The sequence below is a fragment of the Crotalus tigris genome, unplaced genomic scaffold (genome assembly GCF_016545835.1).
Source record: "Crotalus tigris isolate CLP2741 ecotype Arizona unplaced genomic scaffold, ASM1654583v1 scf7180000018938.1368258, whole genome shotgun sequence".
Classification (NCBI taxonomy): Eukaryota; Metazoa; Chordata; class Lepidosauria; order Squamata; family Viperidae; genus Crotalus; species Crotalus tigris.
The window spans coordinates 715,240-737,959 of NW_024097283.1; the positions used below are offsets into that span (position 1 = coordinate 715,240).

The 22,720-nt window shown below is 41.3% G+C and overlaps 1 protein-coding gene and 1 long non-coding RNA gene across 3 annotated transcripts in view; one reads left to right on the plus strand and one right to left on the minus strand.

Moving 5' to 3' along the window:
- Positions 1-9,901, minus strand: part of LOC120314495 — a 29,661-nt gene extending 19,760 nt beyond the window's left edge. For both annotated transcript variants that reach the window (XR_005558459.1, XR_005558460.1), the window contains exons 1-6: positions 9,844-9,901; positions 9,408-9,467; positions 8,889-8,945; positions 5,719-6,635; positions 4,733-4,860; positions 2,796-2,963 (exon numbers count right to left, since the gene is read on the minus strand). This is a non-coding gene — a long non-coding RNA (uncharacterized LOC120314495). The remainder of the gene's footprint in view (positions 1-2,795; positions 2,964-4,732; positions 4,861-5,718; positions 6,636-8,888; positions 8,946-9,407; positions 9,468-9,843) is intronic.
- Positions 9,902-16,939: 7,038 nt separating this feature from the next.
- Positions 16,940-22,720, plus strand: part of RNF2 (ring finger protein 2) — a 41,789-nt gene continuing 36,008 nt past the window's right edge. The window contains exon 1 of the mRNA XM_039357633.1: positions 16,940-17,058. The gene's annotated coding sequence lies outside the window, so the exon portion shown is untranslated. The remainder of the gene's footprint in view (positions 17,059-22,720) is intronic.

Genomic DNA, 22,720 nt, shown 5'->3' on the forward strand with positions numbered 1-22,720 from the left:
AGAAAAAAGAATAGAAGTTGAAACTGAAGTTGAAGTGATGAATGGTCATTCGTTGTGAATCAACTAAGAGAAGTCAAATTAGGTTATATCAATTTATCAACCTCTCAATGTACATGAGTATAATCATTATGACTTTATAAATCATGATTAAACAAACCTAGTAATTTTTTTTCAACAAATCTTCTGGAATCCAATAATATTGGACTTGCAGTTCTTGCTCAGAGAGGAGGCAGTTGTGGTTTATAATGAAAAGGGCTTTTGCACATCTCCATCTGCTGTGCCAATTGTACCTGTTCCTGAATGAGAAGGCTTTAGTAGTTTAAACAGAAGAAGGACTAGAGGGGACACGATATTAGTTTTCCTTTTATCTAAGAGGCTGCTACAAAGAAGAGGGGATCAACTGGAGATTGGACAACAATTTGTCTGAAATGGTATAGGGTTTCCTGCTTGAGCAGAGGATTAAAAGACCTCCTCCAAGGTGTCAAGGTAATTGTAATTTAGTAGCTGACTGGCAAAGCAGAGTATTTTGGGGTGGTGTCCCTTTAAGAGACTGTACCTGAGGAAAATGACAGTTGGAACCTTGCACTTCACTTGAAACATTTGAATATAACTGACCTCCTTGTATGATGTATGCTCCCTAAATGTTGTTGTTTCATGTTGTCAATTAAACCACAGTTAAAGCAATGTTGTGGGGGAAAAGATTTCATAAATTTTATTTATGAAACCTTACTTTCTTCTGTGAATAAAGTGCTGCCTATCCTACCTACATATGTTATAAATAGAATTTAATGTGGGTCGAAGCTCGTTCTCTGAGCTTGTGGGTTGGTTTCGGAAGTTTCTTTACCAGACTAGGAGCACATGTCAAGGTAATTATAATTTAGTAGCTGAACAGCAGAGGTGATGTATAGAGAATGAGTCAGCAGAGTATTTAGTGGGTGATGTACCTTTGAGAAATTGTACCTGAGGAGAATGACAGTTGGAACCCTGCACTCACTTGAACCATTTGAATATAACTCACTGCCTTGTATTCTGTATGCTCCCTGAATGTTGTTGTTTCATGTTGTCTATTAAACCACAGTTATTTTGATAAACCACAGTCAGATGTTTGTGAGCCTATGTTGTCACAAGAAGAAAACAAGAAAAAGGCTGCAATAATTTATATTTTAAACAACACAAGGTCCCTCCCAACTGTTGTTCTGTTATTCTATTCTGTTCCACAAAGTAGCTTCTGTGTTAAAGTTTGAGAAATAAAAATGCATAGTGGAACTGGAAATAGTATGAGGGATGTAGTTTGTTACATACGGAATGCAGAAAAAAATCAGTTGAGAAACAACCTTATCAAAATGGATAAAATCATATATAGAGTAGAAGTAGACAGGGAGAAATTTTTCACATTGTCTGAAAACTTTAGGACCAGTAGTCATCCAAGGAAACTACCTGAACTTGAAGAGATCAAGAAAAAGAAAGTACTTCTCACCGTGTATAATTAATCTGTGGAATTGATTACCACAAAACATGGCGATGGCCACTAACTTGAATGCCTTTAAAAGGGATTGGATAGATTCATGGAATGTTAGTTTAAAAACTAGAAAGTTTGCAGACCCAATTTTATCTCTGCGTTGGGGACAGTTTGATTCCAAATACCAATTTTAGGTGAACGGTAGTGGGATAAAGGTAAATTCTCCATCTTCTACTTGAGAGCACCCTAAAGGTATTTCATTAACCACTCTAAGAAACAAAACGTTGCACTAGAATGGCTCTTATCCTGCTCTAGCAAGACTATGCTTATGCTTATCCAATCTATCCAATCTACAGGGCTTATTAAAATTATGAAAAGTGCTGGTGATTTTGGGCTGGTCCTTCTCAGTCCAAGTCACCTCAAAGGTGGTTGTGGGAAAAATAAGAAGCAGGAATATTGGGCATGTTTGCCATCTTGTGTTATACGTGAAAAGGTAGGATCAAAATGATGATGAAGATGATTCTTTTTTTCTTTTAGCCATGTCTTAGACCCTACAGACAAATGGCACACAACCATTGAGCAAAACATGGGAACCCAGCTTATATGAACTTGAAAGAACACTTCAGGTACTGTAGTTACTTTCTTCTCCATCTTTGTATAGTGGTAACAATTTGTATCATTGTATTGTTTTAGTGTGAATGTGATCTTCCACACCACAAATTTGTACCAGAAGAAATTACCATGTTTCCCTGAAAATAAGACAACCCAGAAAATAAGCCCTACCATGCTTTTTTAGCATGTGCCTAACATAACCCCTACCCCAAAACACGCCCTAGTTAAGAGCCACGCACTCCATCCCACCGTCTGGTTGCTCACAGTCGCAATGGGGCAGGAGAACACGTGTCGCTCTGGTGCTGCTGCCACAAGGTGAGGCAAGGTGGGAAGGGGTGGAGCTAGACAAAATGACAGTGTAAGGAAACAAGTAACAGGATTGCCAACCCAGCTTTTGCTTTCTCCATGCCTGACTGAATTACCAGCCAGGTTCTCCCCACAATATAGAGGATGATTTTGCGCCTGTCAACACAATTGGTTTCTCCACCCCTCACCCACTAGCTGATCCTTAAAGAGATAAGCATGTATATAACACAAAGCCATATGTCTCTCATTTAAAAGTTGTTGGTCAACTCTAAGCATGTCATTACTTATCGGGATAATGCAAGAGAAAGTTAGATTTTCATTTTGCTACATGGATTAGTTTGCAACCAATGGTCAAACAGATCTTTTTCTGAAAGGCAGAACAATAGCAAAGTTATCAGATTATGTCTGCTATACTCACCATGGTTTAAGTGCCTGATGCAATCGTTCAGCATGGTGCTGAATTGCTTCTGAGCTTCTAAATCCGGAAAACAGTAATAATTATGTCTAAGGAATGGCTGCCACAGGTAGACTGGAAATTCCTTTGGAGGGACAACAAAAGCCTGGGTATTCTCCTTTTCACTGGAACCTTAAATATATGCATACGTTTATGTTTTTAGTCATTCCAACAGGTTTACATGTAATTATAGACAAATTCCCAGTAGACAGGTAATCCTGCCTTAACATTTGTGCCACCTATGCTTAGTTTTCATTGCAACTCTAAGTGCTCTAGACACCACCCAGCCTATATGAGCATTCAGATTCCTTAGTCTGGACTCAAAGTTCCCCAGATTCAGAATGTATAAGTGATGTGCATCAGATGGTCAGTTATATAAATGTAATAAATATATGCATACATACCATCCCTAATCTGAGTAATTTGTCTCTGGCATCAGAATTGTGCCTCAATGTCTGTTTTCTTGAATATTAGTGTTTACTTGACTTTGATTATGTCTCTGTCTATTACTTTCTTTGCTTCTATTGAGCTTCAGTTGTTGCTCTGGCTTTTGAGTCTGATATGACTCAAACTATATTACATTTCAGGACAATCATAGGACAGCACTTTATTGTGTAAGGTAGGCAAGCTTATTAAATGCAGGCCTTTAAACCATGTGTGTAACCTTTTATGAAGACAATGCAACACTTGAAAGAGAACATCACTTAAAATGCTAAGTAGTATAAAAAATAAAGGGGGATGGGCTATACCTTACCATTAGGTTCTGGGAAATGTTTATCAGATAGTGAGTTATGTTCTTCCCCTGTAATTAGCACTTTCCCAACAGGGAAAATGCAAGTCTTTGAACTTACTCTTTTCTGGAATGCCCAGAATTAAGAAACAGTAGTAAAGATTTTCTTTTTAAAAAACAAAACAAAACAAAACACAAAAGCACCTTTGACTTAAGAAGCGGCTCCTAAAAATGAATGAGAGAATGTGAACAACACTTAAATTTCAAAAAGAATAGGAGGTAAATAAATGCTCTAAGTAACCACATAGCTCATTCACCCCAGCCTCACTTAAAATTTCCATTTATCTTAACTTTTTTAAAACTGCATTTTCTCTTCTAGTAGGATTCTAGGATCCTCCTGGAAGATAGGATCATTTATTAAACATTAATATAATAGTATGTGTAAAATAAAATAAATTAGACAAGTATGTATAACATTTATTATACATTAAATATGAAATCAAGTAATAGAATTAACTTTTTGGGGGTATGGTACAGATTTTTTTCCTTAAAAGTAAATGATGATGGAGGGCATCTTTGATACGATATTCTAAGACTTTCTCCTGATCAATCCCATTAATTTAAAAGCTAGGCAATGATGGGGCAAGAATGCAACTCTGCTTAATGCTTTGAAAGTGAAAATAGGGCTCATCAGGTTGTGCAAGCATTTCCCATGAGTAAAGGTATTTTTGTTTAGCATCATTATCAGCTATTAGAAGACACTGTCAATAAATGAGACTGATTTTCTCCATAGCCTCTCTAGGAAAAGTGGATTATTACATTATATCTTTCAAGTCTCACTAAATGAAATTTCTATTGTTCTCTTCCCCCCCCCCGTCCCCCACCAGCCCACAAACCAATCTCCATTCTTCAACATGCTACTCTTGTCATGTCATTGATGTCCCAGATTGGTGGAATGAGTTAGCAAAGCACCTCAATTCCTATTTTGTCAATGTGTAAATTAGTATTTTATTTTACACATCTGTCTATAATATGCTCCAGGGGTTACAAATGTGCCCAGTGGCTCAGAAAGTATACTCATTTACTAGTTTTGCATCTCAGAATAGAACCCAACAAATCAGCAGGGCTAAACATCATGCTTGCCTCAGAGCTTAATAAATGAACAGTTTACCTCTTTGCTTTCAAAACTTTCCACAGTGTGATTACTTTCAATGTGTATCTCTCCTTCCATTTCTTCAGGTCTTCAGCAAAATGTGACACCTCTCCTTCATAAAGCACCATGCTGGATGATCCAGGAGGCTACAGAAAAATGATGCCAAGAAACAGAATGAACTTCTTTTCTTTTGTAGATTGGTGTAGAACTTCAAAGCACTGATATGAACGTATGAGATTTTTCATGCTACTACAACAAGATTGTACTGTATCTGAGCCCTGTACCCTCAAATTCAGCTTTCAGATGAGCCCTGAATATTCTGCTTTCAATAGTCACCAGAGAGGAAAGGGGCTTGGAAACAATTAGCTTGTTAGTTAATTCGTTACATTTTTTAGCCATCCAACTCCAATGGATTCTTGGACTGGTTCACAATGAAGCCTGTTTCTAAATGTTTTCATTTTCTCTAGCCTAAAGTACATAGTGATACTTTTTGCACAGGAATCTAGGTATTTTCACCATTCCTCTGGTGTCAAATCATATGTTTCTGGCACTGTAACTTCCGTATGATTTACGGATATCTCCAGCCAATTATCCACATCCCCCAGGAATGCTTCAGGATGTTCCTTCTGAAACTTGATCCAGGAATTTACAAGCCATGTTGTCAGGCACATACTAGGTCCTGGTTGGTTCTGTATATCACCATACCCTCTGTGTTGCACCATGCTGTCAAGCTGGACACATGACCACGGAAACACCTCCAGGAAACACCGGCTCTTTGCCTTAACAAATGGAGATGAGCAACGTCACTTAAAGTCGGCCACAACTAGTGGGGGAAAACCTGCAGGGACACCTTCCTTCCCCGGAATTCACTGCGTGCAAACATATGCTCTGCCCTCTTCCTTTCCAGTTCCCCCTTGCTACCCAGTACTAGAAGCAAAGCAATTTCCTTTTTGGTTCAATATATAAGGAACAGGAAGAGAAAAAAGCAGGAATATTTAGCTCACCCTGAATATAATTATTTATTTTGGCTCTTCACATTCCTGTTTTCTGTGAGAAAGAATTCCTTTGGAAACATGTATTTTTTTTCTGCATATTTCAGGATCTTTGTTTCCTATCATCTCTTGAAGTATTTCCTCCTGCAGGCCACGTTTAGATGCTTCCAATCCCTCCTCCAAATTTAGATGGGATGTTTCTGGCTCTTCTTCATGGAGATGATTTATGGCTATTTCAAGCCACTTTTTCACATACTTTAGATGCCTCAGGATTGCTGAACCCCTTGCAGGTTTTAGAAGGGTTGCTGAAGTGAGAGGCTTACTAAAGATCCAGGGAATCCATTATATTCTCCACACATCTTTCAGAATGTTGATTTCTTTAATGACTTTACAAGCCATCGTAGGCTACTTTGAGATTTGCTTCAGAATTCAATAGATTTTGAATGGCTTTAACAGATGCTTCAAGCCATTCCTCTGGTGTCAAAGCACGTGTTTTTGGCCCTCTCAGTTCCATATGTTTTAGGGATATCTCCAGCCAACTAGCCACATCCCCCATGAATTCTTCAGGATGTTCCTTCTCAAACTTGATCCAGGAATTCACAAGCCATGTTCCCAGGGAGATACTAGGTCCTGCTTGGCAGGACTTTCCATTAAGGCTTTTACGGCATTTTTGCAGCCACTGCAATACATTTCGCCTGGATTCTTTTGTCGTTTTAGTTTTGAGACTGTCCAGACAGGCTTTAAGCCATTGTTTATTTAATTCATGTCTGTCCCGATGACGCTTCGTCTTCTCAAGATGTTCTTGCTTGTTTTCTGCTGTTGTACCATCCACAGTTCTTTGCCAGGGACTCATGAAGCTTCTACTGCTTGATGACCCCACCTGGTTCCTGTGTATCATTGGCAAGCTGTTCTTCCTTGGTGGTTTCTCTCTAGAAAAATCAAAAGTTACGTATGAATATTATCAGTAATGGGAACTGCTTTGACGTTAGGAAACTCTTACTCCAAACATATATCAATATTTTTGGGTGGTGGGGAGAGAGATGTTAAAGGATGTCTCCTATACATACCTTTTGAAAAATCCCACTCACTTCCACAAGACTTACTTTTAGATTTGTATACCTAGGATTATATGTGTAATGAGCCATAATTCATAAATTTTCAGTCTTTTAGTTTTTGGTGTGGGAGGGGGATATTACTTTCAAAACTTGATCAATAATTGAAGAGTGTTACATGTAACATTTAGCTAATAATATTAAGCTACATTGTCCTAAAACTTCCATTGAAAAGGCCTGGAGAGGGCCTCCGGAGCCTGGATCAGGATGCGCAGGGGCGCGAAAGCTTCCCCTGGCCTGGTTCCTGTGTATCATTGGCAAGCTGTTCTTATTTGGTGGTTTCTCTCTAGAAAAATTAAAAGGTTACATATGAATCTGGACCAACTAAAAATATTCTTAGTTATCAGTAATGTGAATTGCTTTGATGTTAGGAAACTCTTACTCCAAATGTATATCAATATTTTTGGGTGGTGGGGAGAGAGATGTTAAAGGATGTCTCCTATACATACCTTTTGAAAAATCCCACTCACTTCCACAAGACTTACTTTTAGATTTGTATACCTAGGATTATATGTGTAATGAGCCATAATTCATAAATTTTCAGTCTTTTAGTTTTTGGTGTGGGAGGGGGATATTACTTTCAAAACTTGATCAATAACTGAAGAGTGTTACATGTAACATTTAGCTAATAATATTAAGCTATATTGTCTAAAACTTCCATTGAAAAGGCCTGGAAAGGGCCTCCGGAGCCTGAATCGGGACGCCCAGGGGCGCGAAAGCTTCCCCTGGCCTTAGATCCAGGCCGCAGTGCCCTGCAAAATCCTTTGGGAGTCCAGATCAGGCTGTGGGGGGGGGCGTAAAAGCCTCTCACGGCCTTAGATCTGGGCCCCAGTGGCCTGGAAAAGGCCTCCAGAGCCCCAATCCAGCCTCTGGAGACATACAGAAGCGTTTTCCAGCTTCAGGTCTATTCTCTGTTGCAGAGAACAGAGGCCTAAAGTACCACGAGATCACGAGATATCAGTAGCGTGAGATCTCGCCCCACTGATCTCGTGTGATCTTGCATTACTTTAGCCCTCCATTCTCTGCGAATGTACTGAAGGCTGGAGCAGCCAAGAAAGAGAAGGATCTCGATCTTCGCAGGATGAGTATTGAAGGGCTGGTGCCTAGAGAGACCCGGATTGGGGTGGGGAGGGAATAACCAGGGTGAATGTTGCAAAACTACTGCGGTCACTCGTAAGGGCGAACGACTGCTGTGGTGCTACAATATTCGTAACTTTGGGACTTGCTCCTAAGTACTAGGGGATGCTCATCACATAACTCTGAACGAGCGTTAAGTGAACATTCATAACTTGGAGATTTCCTGTAACAATATCATTATGCATAGTAGAGCTTTTTTTTTCCTTTTGGAAGTTTATTTTATAGAATTGTGGATGTCTGTAATAGAATAAAATTTGGTAGTAAATGTTCATATGTGGCATGCGGAAATGATGAATTTTAAGGCTCTGGTTTATGAGAAGTGGTGTTTAACTACTGCAATAATCAAGTTTACTAGCATGTAATATGAAAGTAGTAATATGGAAAAAGACAAACAGCTAATTTTTCTATTAAGTGGTAATAACTGCTTATTATGCTGTGGATGTGACATTTCAATTTTATTTTTTTATATCCTGAATTTCTACAATGCGAAGGAAACTTTTTAAACGTGTTAAAATGACACATTAAGAATACCTGCCTGGAAATTCACACTACTGAATGAAATGTATAGAATTTACAGACATTTCTAAAATTTTGTTTTCACTTTCTCATTATTCTCTTTACTGAGAATAAAGAATAACGATAAAGAGAAGTGGGATGCACCAGAGCTTAATTTCAAGTGTTGCTGCAAACGGTCTGAATACTTATTCCAATATAATATTTCGTGGTTTTTTTGAAATTTCTAAAATTCTGTTTTCACTTTCTCATTATGAGGTACAGAGTGTAGATTAATAAGAAAAAAACTAATTTCAACAACTGTAGCATAAGGCTGCCACATAACAAAATTGAGAAAAGTGAAAGAGATCTAAATATTTCTCAACGCACTATATTTTCATTGTGAATTTAGTATACTGGCTAAAATTACACATTACATACCTCAAGACGTCGAGGTTTATCCAATCTCAAGAGCATATTCAGCTGTAGGTTTTCTTTCTGAAATATTGACAAAATATTCTAATATTAGCCACTTTGGCATAAAGCCTAAGGGCTTCAGTGATGACTATCATTCTAATCAACTATCATGTCCAATCAATTTAATGAACCACAGGTGGACTCCAATCAAGGTATAGAAACATGTCAGCAACGATAAAGAGAAACGGGGTGCCCCAGAGTTAAATTTCAAGTGTTACTGCAAAAGGTCTGAATACTTATTCTAATGCTGATATTTCAGTTTTTTCTTTTTAATAAATTTACAGAGATTTCTAAGATTCTGTTTTCACATTGTCATTGTGGGGTACTGAGTATAATTAATGAGAAAAAAATGAATTTCAACAACTGTAGAACAAGGCTGCCGTATAACAAAATTGACAAAAGTGAAGGAGGTCTGAATAGTTCTGGGTGCTCTATGTTTTCGTTGTTAATGTAGTATACTGGCTAGAATTATACATTACATACCTCCAGACATCTCAGTTCCTGGGTCCGGTCTAGAAGAACCAGACGTTCAAACGATTCTTTCTGAAATATTGAAAAAATATTCTATTTTTAAAAGACAAACTTACTGACAGCAATTAAAGAGCCTTGAAATTAGGTAAAACTTAAATACAGGACTTGGAAATGTATAAGTAAAATTATATTGATAAATGTATTGATTGATTGAGCTATAATTAGAAACATATTAACTTGAATGTGATATAATAATTAAGGGAAATAGGAAACTTTTAATGACGCAACCTGAGATATGTAAGAAAGATTTTGTTACTGGACTATTGATTACCCAATCACCTCGCTGCTTCCTAAATATCTGGATGTAAAATTGAAAAATTAATAAAACTTGTTATAGTAAAAAAAAAAGAAGTTGGGCCCATTATTTATACAACAATATATTACATACCTCTTTGAGTTGCCTTGCTTCCTCTGTATGTGCTGGGACTTTTAAAATTTTCTTCCTGAAATATTGACAAAATATTCTATTTTAAAAAGATAAATTTACAGTGATTAAAAAGACTTTTTTCCCCCTAAAACTAAAACTTTTATCTTTACTTAGTACTTTGTTGAAGCAGCTTTGGCAGGAATTACAGCCTCGAGTTTTTTGGGGTAGAAGACGATAATTTTTACACACCTGGATGGAGAATTTTCTGCCATTTTTCTTTCCAAATCCTCTCAAGCTCAGTCAGGTGGATGGCGACCATCGAGGGGCAGCCATTTTCAGGTCTTCAGAAATATTTAATAGGATTCAAGTCAGGGCTCTGGGTGGGTCACTCTAAGACATTCACAGAGTTGTCCCTAAGTCACTCCTTTTGTCAGGGGGTTATTTCAGGGGGGGGGGATATTGTTAAAAACTTGTATAAAACTTTTCAATAAAAAAAAACCTCATCCTAAGAAAACAGAACTCGTAGAGGCAGATTCTTCCAAAAGGAACTTTTATTAGGAGAAGCTGATAGCAGGCATAATAGACAGGATCTCAGGATTTTCCATTCAGATCAATAAGTTAAAAGTGCCCCAAGCAAACCCCACCCTTAAGTCCATCTGGTCAGTTCACATGGGCCAATCCCCAGCTGTCTTGGTTGCAGTGATGTTTTGTTGGCTCACATACCTTGGAGATAAAGCAGTTGCCGTAGCGCTTTCCTTTCTTCTCCCCCCCCCTTTCTAGCTGACAACAAGGGGAAAGATAGTTCACAAAGCATGTAGAAACAGCAAGGTGTTACAGTGTAGTGATAGAGGAAACCAGAGCAACAACCTGCAGTGCTTTCTCCTCCTTCCCTCCAGGAGCATGGCAGAACCCAAAAGTATAGAGAGAGTAGAGTTTGAGTTAAAGATAGAAAAGAGCCCCTCTTAGAATATGGGTTCTGACATCTTTACTGTGTTGTCTGTGTGTTTAGGATCGTTGTCATGTTTGAAAGTGAACTTTCGACCCAGTTTGACGTCTCGAGCACTATGCAACAAGTTTTAGAGTAGAATAACAAAGTTGGAAGGGACCTTGGATGTCTCAGGTGCTTTGGAGAATAGCCTGACTTCCTCTTCTTTGTGGCAACCTCTGAGATATTGGAACACTGCTATGATGTCACTCCTAGTCCTTCTTTTCATTAAACTAGGCATACCCAATTCCAGCAACTGTTTTTTTATATGTTTTAGCCTCCATTTCCCTAATTATCTTTGTTGCTCTTCTCTCCACTTTTTCTAAAGTCTCAACATCTTTTTTACATCGTGGTGACCAAAACTGAATGCAGTATTCCAAGTGTGGCCTTACCAAGGCATTACAAAGTGGCATTAACACTTCAGGTGATCTTGATTCTATCCCTCTGTTAATGCAGCCTAGAATTATGTTGGCTTTTTTGGTAGCTGCAGCACACCACTGGCTCATATCTAAGTGATTGTCCACTAGGACTTCAAGATCCCTCTCATAATTACTACTATTGTGCCACGTACCACCTAGAGCAGTGATGGCGAACCTTTTAGAGACCGAGTGCCCAAACTGCAACACAAAACCCACTTATGCATTGTTGGGTGCCGGGTAGGTGTGGCCCATTAGGTGGGTGTGGCCCATTGGGTGGGAATGGCCCATTGGGTGGGCGTGGCTGTGATGGTAATGGCAGACTGGGTGGGACTAAAAAGTTCAATCAATCAATTCCAACTTTGCAAGATCTTTTTTTTTTCCCGTGAGAAGTTGAAATTGACTGATTGACTGAACCTTTTTTTTTTTTTTTTGCACATTGCAGCAGAGGCCTAAAGTGAACAGGTTTTATAAAACCCAGCTGAAGGCCTAGGACTGGGGCAACAGTGTGCATGCCCACAGAGAGGGTTCTGAGTGCCATAGGTTCCCCACCACTGACCTAGAGACTCCAGGTCTCTCTTTGCTTTCATTTGTCTGGACAAATCCCTGCAGTTTTCTTGGCAGGGTATTTCAGCAGTGCTTTGGCATTGCTAACTTCCTAGACCTGAGAGAATGTGACTGGCTGAAGGTCATCTAGCTGGCTTGTGCCTGAAGTGGGATGAGAACACCAGGTCACCTGGTTTCTAACCTCAAGCACTAACCATGATACCAAACTGGCTTTCTTAGGTAGATAATGTAAGTTAAAAATGTATTACAAAAGAAAAGGAAGACCAACCTGAATGTGGCATGGATTGACTACAAAAAGGCATTTGACTCTCTGCCACATGACTGGATAATCAAGTGTCTAGAAATAACAGGAGTCAGTAGAAACATCAGAAAATTTGTGCAAAGATCGATGGCACAATGGAAGACACAGTTGCAGATCAATGGTGAGAGCTGGGAGAGGTTAATATCAAGAGAGGAATATTTCAAGGAGATTCATTATCACCATTACTATTTGTTATTGCACTGTTTCCTCTGTCAACAATACTGAATAACTCAGGACATGGCTATCAAACATCAAAAATATCTGCCAGACTATCCCACCTCCTTTATATGGATGATCTGAAGCTGTATGGAAAAACATCATCTGAAATAGAATCGCTGCTCAACACTGTCCGTATATATAGCCAAGATATTGTAATGGAGTTTGGCTTGGACAAATGTGCCACACTTACTATCAAACAAGGAAAAATAGTGAAAACTGAAGGAATCAAGATGCCCCACGAAAATAACATTAAGAGTCTGGATGAGGAAGAGTACTACAAATACTTGGGTATCCTTCAAGCTGACAACATCAAGCACACTGAAGTCAAGAAAAAGATTAGAGGTGAATACATCAAGAGAGTGAAGAAGATCTTAAAGTCCAAACTCAATGGAGGAAATACCATAAAGGCAATCAACACTTGGGCAATCCCAGTCATTAGGTACACAGCTGGAATAGTGGACTGGACTCAAGCAGAACTAAAAGCAATGGATAGGCAGACCAGAAAAATAATGACAATGAATCACGCCCTTCATCCACGCAGTGACATTGATAGACTTTATCTACCAAGGCAAATAGGTGGGTGTGGAATGCTACAAGTACATCAGATGGTTGAAGAAGAAAAAATGGCTTTGGAAGAATATCTGAAGAACAATGATGAAGATGCACTGAAATTAGTATATCAGGAAGGCTTACTGACTACTGGAGAGACCAAACAGGCCTACAAGAAAGACCAAATGAAGAACAGAATAGAGGCATGGGAAGACAAAGCACTACATGGCCAATATGTTAAAAAAATAGCTGGGAAAGCAGATAATAACAAGACCTGGCAATGGCTAAGAGCAGGAAAATTGAAGAAAGAGACCGAGGGACTAATTCTGGCTGCACAAGACCAAGCCTTAAGGACAAATGCATATAAAGTCAAAATTGAGAAGACAGCAACAGACAGTAAGTGCCGCCTATGCAAAGAAGCTGAAGAAACAGTGGACCCACCTGGTAAGCTGTTGCAAGAAGATTGCACAGATTGACTACAAGCAGCGGCATGACAAAGTAGCAACAATGGTGCATTGGAAGATCTGCAAAAAATATCATTTGCCTATAAGCAAAAACTGGTGGGATCATAAAATAGAGAAAGTCATAGAAAATGGTAAAATTAAACTGCTCTGGGACTTCAGAATTCAAACAGACAAGCACCTGCAACATAACAGCCCAGACTTAACAACTGTCAATAAGAAAGACAAAAAAGTCTGGATAGTGGACATGGCCGTGCCTGGAGACAGCAGAATAGATGAGAAAGAACTGGAGAAGATAACAAAATACAAAGACCTACAAATAAAAATAGAAAGACTGTGGCAAAAGCAAGCAAGGGTAGTACCAATAGTAATAGGCTCCTTGGGTACAATCCCAAAACAACTGGAGCACCACTTGAACACCATTGGCATTGACAAATTCGCTATTAGTCAATTGCAAAAGGCGGCCTTACTAGGAACTGCTTCCATGCTGCGACAATATCTGTAATACCATCAAACATCCACATCTGCCTATCCCAGGTCCTGGTAAGAACTCGATAGGTAGACAAAATGCCAAATCCAGTCTGAATAATTGGCTGACTGTGCAATGATCCATAATAATAAAGTTGGAAGGGACCTTGGAGGTCATCGAGTCCAACCCCCTGCTCAGGCAGGAAACCCTATACCATTTCAGACAAATGACTGTCCAGTCTCTTCTTAAAAATTTCCAGTGTTGGAGCATTCACCGCTTCTGGAGGCAGGTTGTTCCACTGGTTAATTGTTCTGTCAGGAAGTTTCTCCTTAGTTCTACGTTGCTTCTCTCCTTGATTAGTTTCCATCTGTTGCTTCTTGTCCTGCCTTCAGGTATCTTGGAAAATAGCTTGACTCCCTCTTCTTTGTGGCAGCCACTGAGATATTGGAATACTGCTATCATGTCCCTCCTCGTCCTTCTCTTCATTACACTAGACATACCCAATTCCATCAACCTTTCCTTATATGCTTTAGCCTCCAGTCCCCTAATCATCTTTGTTGTTCTTCTCTTACTCTTTCTAGAGTCTCAACATCTTTTTTACATCATGGTGACCAAAACTGGATGCAGTATTCCAAGTGTGGCCTTACCAAAGCATTGTAAAGTGGTATTAATACTTCACGTGATCTTGATTCTATCCCTCTGTTCATGCAGCCCAGCACTGTGTTGGCCTTTTTGGCAGCTGCGGCATACTGCTGGCTCATATTTAAGTGAATGTCCACTAGGACTCCGAGGTCCCTCTCACAGTTACTACTATTGAGCAAGGTACCGCCTATACTATACCTGTACATTTGATTTTTCTTGCCTAAATGTAGAACCTTACTTTTTTCACCATTGAATTTCATTTTGTTAGATAGCGCCCAGTGTTCAAGTCTGTCCAGTGATCGATCGATCTATCTATCTATCTATCTATCTATCTATCTATCTATCTATCTATCTATCTATCTATCCATCCATCCATCCATCCATCCATCCATCGATCTAATATCTATCTCTGCATCTATTTTAAATTTCTATAGGGCCCAAGTGTTTTCTCCTATCTTCCTTCTCCTACCTTCCATTGTCAAAAGTTGTTAACTAGAAAATAAAGATAAAGATTAAGGCGGGTGGAAACTAATCAAGGAGAGAAGCAACCTAGAACTAAGGAGAAACTTCCTGACAGTGAGAACAATTAATCAGTGGAACAGCTTGCCTCCAGAAGCAGTAAATGCTCCAACACTGGAAGTTTTTAAGAAGAGACTGGACAGCCATTTGTCCGAAATGGTGTAGGGTTTCCTGCCCGAGCAGGGGGTTGGACTAGATGACCTCCAAGGTCCCTTCCAACTTTACTACTATTATTATTATTAAGGTTACAGTGCGTAATAGTTTTTAGATTTTTTTTTTTGAAAATTAGAATGCATGTTTTGAGAGACAATATCCAGAACACCAAATAATACTCTAAATGTATTTGCCTTCCATTTCCTCTAATTCTGAAAGATCCTTACGACAATTGTTGTACAGCCAGGGCAATTTAAAATAACATTGGTCGCCCTTCAGCTCATGGCAGTTTAGGGGAGATTTGGTATCCTCTTGCTTGAGATGTATGCTTTTTAGGCTGTGCTTTTCTTTAATTTACTTAAAGGAATACTAAAGCTTAAGAGCTCTTAATTTGCTGATGTGCTGATTGTGTCAGAATCCAAAAGGACCCATTTCCTGGACACTCAATCGCTGCCCTCATCCTGCCCAATCCAGCCCCAGGCCTCTGGTCTTCGGGACGGGCCTGGACCACGGCTGTGTCATTGAACCTGGGCACCTGGGAATAGAAGGGAGCCTTTTCAAGGCTGGTACTCAATGGGATATCTGCTCCTATTCTACTTGGCTAATTTTGGGAGATCTTTGGGAAGCTCTTGGCTGCCTCACGAACTTTTCTTCTGCCGTGGTCGGTTGCTGCACCTTTGTGCCTTCGCTGCTTTGGGCCCTGAATGATGCAGAGAGATGTCCTCTGCTTCCCTTCCTTTCTTCTTCAGTCTGGAGTCAAGGCAGGTGACTTAAAGGGGTTGTCTCCCTCTTTCCAGGCAGGCAGGCAGGTAAATGGGATTTACAAAGGGAGAGAGATTAGAGAGCAGGGTGGGGAGTTTAGTTTTACCATCTCATGGGGGTGGGGGGGGGAGACCAAGAGGTCCTCCCAGTTTTTTGGGAACAGTCACAGAGAATCCCAGGGCTGGAGGGAACCTCAAAGGTCATACAGTCTAACCCCTCTCAAGCAGGAGACCTTATGCCATCCTGGACAAAAGGTCCACTCTTGCCTTTAAGTCCAAGCTTGCCTCAATAGGCATGCTGAAGCTTGAGAAGTAATAATGCCTCCTGCTCCAATTGCAGTGGCAGCCATTGACAGGAGCGTCTTTGCTCAACTTTGTGTTGTGCATCAATTACGCCCCTTGCTCTCTGCTCGTGGTCATTTATGCCCTCGTCATCTTCTGTTCAGACTACTACATGGGGCTGCTGCTTCAAAAACCAGGCACCCCCCCCCCGTGGGTGTGGAAGGAAGACCTGTTCCCTGAATTTGGGTAAGAAAACTGTTTATTAATGACAAACCATTTCCAAAATCTTATAAAAAACTACAAGGATTAGTCGAGGCGGTTGCCAGTGAGAGACAGTAAAACGTAAAGGATTTAGTTATAGGAGGACCCAGTCAAGTGAGAAGTCATAGCAAAAGGAATCAAAGCTGAGGAGGCTATAAGAGAAGTAGAAACTGATTTTGCAAGAAGCAGTAGGAAACCTAGAGGCCACAGCACGAAGGTAAAGGATTGTTGAAGTGCCTAAAGCGGGGGAACACAACAGCGGAACAATCAGCAACCCCGATCAGAACCCGCGGACAATGAAGCCGAGAGGGGCGTGGCCAATAGGCGGAGCTTTCGCGGAACTTCGACGCCCCTCCCCGCCCGCTCCGCGTACACCGTATCGCGTACCTCTCCTGCTTGTTTTCCCAGCGTGCTTTGTGGCCACTGTTTGCCGCTGCTCGCCATATTGTGTTGCATAAGCGAGGAAGGAGGCGGGGAGGGGGTGGGCTGGGGCAACCGCGATCGCACGCGCCTCAGCCCTGGCTGCGGGAGGAGGAGGAGGGGGCGGGGGCGCCGACGGCGGGGGCGGTGACGACGAGCACGACGGGCGGGAGAACCAGGGTCGCCGGCGGGAGCGGGCCGGCTTGCGAGACCTCGCCAGCAACGGGGCCGGTAAGTAGGAAGGGGACGGGGGCAGCGGGGCTCTCCGCTTTTGGGCGGTGCGGAACGCGGCTGGAAAGGGAGGCTCCCCCGACCGACAAGGCCTCCGTCGCCTGGTTCCCCTTCGTGGCTGAAAATCTCGGCCCAGCGGAGAAAGCCTTATTGAGGCGCTCAATGGGACGCCCACCCCGCTCCCCTTTCTACCCGTCCCCTTTCAGGCATCCCCTCCCCGTCTGGTTGGAGGCCGCCTTGCCTGGTCACTCCTTTCCAGGCTGCGAGAGAGAGAGAGCCAGTCCGTCGGCCGCCCTCGGGGAGGGGCAGTCGCGGTGTCAGCGGGCGCGTGTATCCTGCCTCCCGTGCTTGCCATTGCTTCGGCTGCCTTCGCCTCTCCGTGGCCTAAGGGGGTCGGAATCGCTCCGTCCCTGGTGCGGCCTCGGCCAGGGTGAGCGGGTACAAACGCGACGGTTGCCCGCGGGACTCTTGCCGGGGCGCAGAGGCGCCCAGCTGCTTCCTTCTGGGAAAGCTTTTTGGGTCTCGAACCTTAAATGCGAAGGGTTGCATTGTGTGTTCGTCGTTTTTGGCCCAGGAACAGCTCTTTTCTGAGAAGCGCAAGTGGGGTGCTTGTTGCCGCCGTCTTTTTAGTCGGCGGAAGGTGAAAGGAGTTGTACTTTGACGGGTGATAGATAACGTGTAGCACCGTATGCAGTGGCTTAGTCCCTTTGAAAGAGCTTTGGTTGCTAGGTATCGCTTCGTTTTTCAAGGGCATCCCTTGGGGACTTTGAACTCTCCGAGCTTCCAAAAATTCTCCGGGTTGACCAAGAGATGCTGCTTTTTGTCGATAGAACAGGTTGTGTGTTTCTAGGTTTGTCAAAAGAGTGCAATTGCTTTGGTGGTGACATCCCTTTTTTTTTAAAGGCAGAACTTGACTTTTTGCTGTTGTTCCAAATGGTAAAACTCACTGCTTTAAGTTTAAACCAAATAAGATGGGAATTCTGTCATTAAGTTTCCAACATTTCAAAAAATGTTAAGGGATCTCTGTGGATTTTACTCTGCTAACTGTTGCCAACTATAGCTGGCAGTGTTCATCTCCGTTTGAAGGCCATTGAGCCAGCGCTGTCTGCGTCCGAAGATATTTCCATGGTTCTGTGGCCAGCATGACATATCGCAGAGTGCTGTTTCTCTTCCCACTGAAGTGGTACCTATTTATCTACTCGTATTTGTATGCTTTTGAACTGCTAGTTGGCAGAAGCTGTGGTGAGGATAGGACGAGGCGCTCGGGCCTCGAACCCAGGTTGCTCGCTTTCCCATTGGCAAGCCTAGCGTCTTAACCGCTGAGCCACTGCCCCACTCCAGCAATATTCCAACACTGAAAATTGTAAAATTCAAAATGTGCTTAAATGATGAGATTTTAAGATGTTTGTGTTTACCATAGTATTAGTTTCATTGAATATTTGTTGACTTTGTTATAGGTTAATTTGTGGTCAAATGATAACATTTAGATAATATTTGATTGATAATTGGTCAGTATGCTTCAATGCTTAAAAGCAATGTTTTTTTTGGGGGGGGGAAAGATTTCATAAATTTTATTTATGAAACCTTACTTTCTTGTGTGAATAAAGTGCTGCCTATCCTACCTACATATGTTATAAATAGAATTTAATGTGGGTGGAGTTTCATTCTCCGAGCTTGTGGGTTGGTTTCTGAACTTTTCTTTACCAGGCTAGGAAAATGAACCTCCACCGTCATCCTATACCTGAGCTACAGATATTTTTCACCATTGCAAAAATTTAATGTATTAATAGTGCAATAAAATTGCAACATTATCTATGCTCTTCAGAGCCTGCATATTACCTATATGTGAATCACAGTTTTATGTATGTTTGTTTCAATTAGAGTCTACATTTATATAAATGATATTTGCAAAAATAGCCAGTAGACTTTTCAGAGGGTTGATAAAATTCCCTCTAAAGTTCAAGATTAGAGATACAGAAGGTCTTAATTTGGAATCAAGATATAGAGTGTTCTAAATATTTGTAATATGATTTGATTTGCTTCCAAAGAAAATGATCTGCTGCAGAATTATTTAAACAAAAAATAGAAAATTCATTTAGCCTGTCTTATAATAGTCAAAGAAACAATCAAAGAAATTAAGTGCTATAATAGGAGTAGAAGAGCCAGTTTGATGTAGTATTTAAGGCTTTAGGTTAGAAACTGGGAGATTGTGAGTGCTGCTCCCATCTTGGGCATGATGCAGCTGGATGACCTTTGGCCAGTCATTTTCTCTCAGCCCTAGGAAGAGGCAGTGGCAAGCCACTTCTGAAAACCTAGGCAAAAAAGCTATAGGACTTGTCTAGGAAGTTTGTGGGAATTGGACATGATTGAACAAAAGAAAAAAAAAACAGAAGTTGAAACTGAAATTGAAGTGATGAATGGTCATCCCTTTTGAATCAACTAAGAGAAGTCAAATATAACATTTTATAGGTGTAGTCAGTTCTTGTCTATACACATATGCATATATGACTTAATGTAAGTTCATAAAAAGAAGTGTGAATTATTGTATTAATATGTATAAATGTAAGTTTCCCACTTCAAATACACAAAACCAAATGCAACTTGTGGATGCCTTTAGAAATGGCACATAAGTACACACATTACTTTGTGGCTTAGTTTCTGGGTTCAGTGAAGCATAGAAAGTCTCCTCAATGGGGGGAAAAATAGAATTTTGATTTCAGGTATGGAGCAAAGTAAATCAGTTAATACTCCACCTTTTACTCTGATACTCTTTTTACTCTGATCAGTCACATAAAATAGTTAAATCAAAAATATGTCATGAGCTCTCAAGAGAAAAAAATGCAGAAAGAAAGGAGTGTGAACAAAATAGCATTGCTCTCTTGGTCTCCAACACTGGTTAATACAGCAATTGACACATCTGAAATGTTTTTTTCGCACGTTGAGCATCCTTTCCTCTTTAGCCGAGTCTAATATTTATCCTGCCATACAGAGTTGCTGTTGATGGCTGAACTGAACCTTCATATTCAAAGTTAGCATGCCTGTGAATACGAGGTAGCGGCCAAGTTTACATATTGTAATACGGTAGGATCAAACAAGCTACATTACAAACAGGCTACCTACCGTTATTATGATTCAGTAAATCAGCCTGTGTACATGTAAGTAAAACTTCTCCTTTGTCTCATACTTGTCAAATTTCAGTGCTTGGCCACTGCTGTCGTCATACGATTCTGGCTATAGGAATCTTTTGCCCTTTCTTACTGGTGATAGGGATGTTCTTGATTCAAAAGCTTATTCCTGTTAGTAATATAGAAGAATAATTTGGAAAGACGTTTGCATGCTTTATTTGTGTCTTCTTCTAAGCTGAACGAATTAATGCTCTTGGGTTTGTTATAATGTGGATTTGTCAAAGGATTGCTCTTTATCTGTTGGGTATTTGCTTTTGGTAACAAAAAGTGTCCTATTAAATAAGTCAAAATGTTAATCTGTTACATTATAAATATTACATTATAGTTTTGTGAGTACATTTGTAGCCAATTTATTTGGTTTAGGAAAAAAGAATTTGAAACACAGGATTATTTTTCATTGTTGGCAGAAAGATTAAAGATGGTTTTACAGACATATATTCAATCTGTTTTTTTGTCAAATAGACAGTTAAGAGACAATGTGAGAAATATTTGACTATTATTGAATAGCTACAATACCATAATGAGAAGTAGGCAGCTTTAATAGTTTTGGATGCAGAGAAAGCCTTTGACAATGTCAGAATCCAATTATATTTCATCTTTAAATTATCAAATATAGAAACTCCCAATTCTGCCTTCTCTGGATTCTGCCATAAGAGGGAGAGAAGGGGGAGAACAAAGGGGCTTTATGGCCCTCACTTCCTTCTTTACACTTCAAAGAGCTAAATGCTGAATGTGTGTTTATTGTAACCTCGAAGTGTTAGCATACCAAAGGAGAGTAATTGCCTTTCATGTAGTTATCTGAAGTCTCCATCCAGACGGAAGAAAGAAGAAAGGGAGTGGAATTGTGATACTTGAAACTATCACTGGAAGGGGGGGTTGATTGGGTGGGACTACTGGGGAACCCCTTAAAACCTTGAATGGGAGAGCTTGGACCCCAAGTCCTGTCTAGCATGCCTGCAACCATTTTCTCTTAATAAAGGATTCCTGTTGGAAGAATTATTCCAAGAGTTCTGTCTTCTTAAGATGCAAAGTGGGGTGGGTCCTTACATTAGACAGGACTTGCAAAATTAATCCACCTGGAAGGAGACCCTTGCCGGGGGATTTTGCAAAAATTTACCATGTCAGACAATGGAGCAAGAGAGGGGGAAAACTCCCTGGAAAGAGAGCCGCTGACCCAGTTGGAACCTTGCCAGATGTTGGGATCCGAGAGGCCAGATTCCTCAGGAGAAGAAGTGGTGGAGACACAGGACCACAAGCCTCGCTGGTCGATGGACATTGGAAAGAAAAGTGAGTGGAGAAAGGAATCAAGAAAGATGACCCTGAGACGGGGGACCAAGCAACCAGAATGGAAGCAGGAGATGGAGAAATCCCTGCACGCAAGTGAAGAGGGAGGAAGCTGGGCACCGTACTCAGACTGGATCCTAGAGAAAGCTATTGACCTGATGAAAAGAACTCTCAGCTCCCTAGGAGAGGAGAATACTGAACCCTATGGCCGCCCCAGTTCCTGGAGCCGCAAAGGGAGAGACACCGAGGGGGACATGGAACCTGCAACCCCAGGGACATCTACTGATCCAGGAGCTCCCACCCCCTACTGGACCACAGATGGCAATCTGGACGGAAGGCACTACCACCCACAACAGAGGCACCGATCCATTCCAAGACGTCCACCGTTGGAAGTGAAATTCAAAGGGGAGCCAACACGCTGGGGGTTTTTCCTAACCCAAGTCCTCAGCTACATGGAGGAATATGGGCAGGATATTCCCAGCGACAAAGCCCGCATCCGGATCGTGCAATCTGCCCTGGATGGACCAGCTGCGGATTGGGTAGTGAACTTGCATGACTCCAATGCCCCAGAACTCAGTAACTTCAACCGTTTCATGTCCTCTTTGAGAAGACGATTTGAAGACCCCCTGGCTGATCGCAAAGCCCGTGAAAGAATAACAACGATGAGGCAGGGCAAACGCCCAGTGGCTGAGTATACACAAGAATTCCGGGCCATTGCCAGCAAACTGAATTGGCCAGAAGACATCCTCCTTGGCCGTTTCAAAGACGGACTAAACTATGATCTATATGATGCTTGCCTGCCCCGAGGGGACCCACATCGACTTGAGGAATGGTACGTCTTGGCAGAGGAAGCAGAGATCGACATATTGAAGATTCACCGCCGAGGAAAACAATGGAGCCGCCCCCCGCCTGAGCTGACACACCAACCGGTGAAATCATCGGATACAGCCAAGAAGCAAATGGGATGTTTCAAATGCGGAAGAGAAGGGCATCGAGCTGTAGAATGCCGCTCAAAGGCCCCCCAGCACAACCCAGACAGATCCCCAATCAACAAACCCGGAAAGTATTCAGCTAAGCCAAAAGAAACGGCCATGAGAATGATGGAAATTGCAGAAACCCCCACCTCTGCTCACCAAGGGGAAAGGACTCCAGCCTACACCACAGGGCCGGTGGATGCCTCAGATGACAGCTCG